Source organism: Mytilus edulis, chromosome 13 (genome assembly GCF_963676685.1).
Source record: "Mytilus edulis chromosome 13, xbMytEdul2.2, whole genome shotgun sequence".
NCBI lineage: Eukaryota > Metazoa > Mollusca > Bivalvia > Mytilida > Mytilidae > Mytilus > Mytilus edulis.
This window is the reverse complement of record NC_092356.1, coordinates 34,183,718-34,186,450: the sequence shown is the minus strand read 5'-3', so window position 1 is coordinate 34,186,450 and position 2,733 is coordinate 34,183,718.

The window sequence follows — 2,733 nt, the reverse complement described above, 5'->3', positions numbered from 1 at the left end:
TAGAGTACAGAATTATTTTACATCAAATGAGAAATTTAAGTTAATATATGTTCCTGTTGTGATTTTCATTGTTAACTGCTGATGTATTTTGATTTAGGCATTATAAGTGCTGGATATTTAAAGTGGGATATAATAAGTGCTAAATATATTAAGTTGGATATAATAAGTGCTAAATATATTAAGTTGGATATAATAAGTGCTAAATATATTAAGTTGGATATAATAAGTGCTAAATATATTAAGTTGGATATATTAAGTGCTAAATATATTAAGTTGGATATATTAAGTGCTAAATATATTAAGTTGGATATAATAAGTGCTAAAGTGCTAAAAACAAGGAATTATTTGAATCTAGCATTAATTTGAATTCTAGAAAATTGATAAGAAATGTATGATGAAATGTAACCCAACTAAATAGGATAAGCCATGCATGCATGGCTAAGGGGGTTAGTAAGTTCATACTGAATTATCAGTTAAAGTAACTTTGAACACTAAAGTTGGGTTAGTTTTCATCATACATTTCTTATCAATTTTCAAGAATTCAAAATTATTCCAGATTCAAATAATTTCTTGTTTATATATTTCAAGTGGGAGATGATAAGTCCTTAACATTTTTATTTGGAATAAGGAAGAGTTAAATGTTTTCAGTTGGGAATTCATAAGTGTTAATTGTGAATTTAAGAGGGAACAGATATCTGAGAATTAGTTAGGGAATATCTTGTTCTACCTCATTTCAATTCTTCATCAAACTCCTTTTACAAGTTTTTGCCATATAATGAGAATTTACTTTGATCTAAATACTAATTAAAACAGATAGGTGGAAACTGTGAACAGAAAATATGACCAGTGATACAAGATATGTGTTAGATTGGTGAGGATTTCAGGATTCTATTACATCAAAATGTAAATAAGGTTTTGTCTTCAAAAGTGCTGTTTTGAAAGAAAAGACTGTTTATTACAAGAAACTTTTTTACTACATGTACAAATGTACTATCAAACTATATTTGTATTTGAAACGCTTTTGACCTTTTCAAAAATTTCTTGACAGTTTTAAATTATAGATAACAAGACAATGTTCTTGAAAATTTATGAATATCTGATATTACGTTATTAGATAATGTAAATATATTCTAATTGTACATGTACAAGATATATTGTATTCAGATGTGCATTCGTTTATGAAAATTGTAGTCCAATAATTGTTTAAAGCTTAGTTTAAAATTTTATCTTGCATACTGTTGAACAGAAAAAGTCGGAAAGTGGCTGACCCTCTTCTAACTTAAAATAAATAATCTCAAAAGATTTAATGTGTATTTCAAAGCACATTGTCATTAAGGGCAAATTATAGTTTTAATCTGAAAAAAAAAAAAATTTTAGTTTTCATTGTTCGCAGTTTAAAAGAAAAATCATTCATATCATTACTGATGTATCTTTTTTTCACCTTTAGTTGTAACATAGAATAATGTCCTTGTTCATGAAATCTTGTCATCTCCATCTGGACAATATATCACTATTAAATACTGTCGATGACAACATTTTACTGTGAAATACTGTGCATGGGAATATTTCATTGTGAAATTCTGTCCATGACAATATTTTACTATGAAATACTGTCTATGAAAATATTAAATATAGTTATATCTTCCCTAAGAAATCATCCGCAATGACATTGTGAGTGTTTCTGGAATTTTCAAAATATTTTTCATGAAAATTATGTGTATAACCAAAACAATACTGCGATCATTGAGTATGCAGGTTTGTTTTATAATCATTCAATTAAAACACTTTAATGATAGCATTATCCTAAATATTAAATGTTTATAACCTCCTTTTTATGAGACAAAATTTCAAGAAAATCCATCTATGAAATATAGTCTCAATATACACAATATATATAACCTTGGATAAGCTCCCTTTCACAAGCCTTTCACAAGATTTTTTTTATACTATCCATCTATGGACTATAGTATGTATATGGACTGTATTTCACAGGAAAATTAGTTCTTTACTGGACATTATTTCGTAGATGTGGACAAAATTTCATGATACCGAGTCATAACATATTGTCTTAGGGGAAAATATTTCTCAAGACAATGTTTTGCTTTACAAAACTATTACTGTTACTACTTCTACTACTACTACAGTTTCATACAAAATATATCTGTAACTACTACTATTTTTTGTCAAAACCATCTCATCATATTATATGCCTTCATATCTGATGCATTATAATTTTACTTCAAACGTAGCTAAGTTTTTCATGATAGCATTTTTATAAATCAGAAATAAAGGTGATGAAACGTTAATTTTTCTTAAAGGATGTCTCGTTTAAGGTGGTACCTAACACTACAGGGAGATAACTCTGTAAAATCAGCTAAACGTTTTAATTACGTTGTGTTGTAAAGGGAATAATAAGCTTTTGAAAGATTAAAATTGGTGTTTCTCAAACTGCTATATAACCAGTGTAATTATTCTGACAAAACGGTTGGTTAAAAATTTTTGATTTTTTTATATTTTTGTTAAAGGGTCAAAGTAAATACTTTGTCAAAATTTTATCAAATTAAACTCGCCAATTAATTTTAGTGGAAGTGTTAGGTACCACCTTAAAGTAATACTCAAGTGCTCGACACCCACTAAGTATATCCACTTACAATACTTAACGATGACAAAAGGAACAGTTATCAAAGTTAAGTACTATATTTAGATAATTATACATTTTATTTTAGCTTTCTC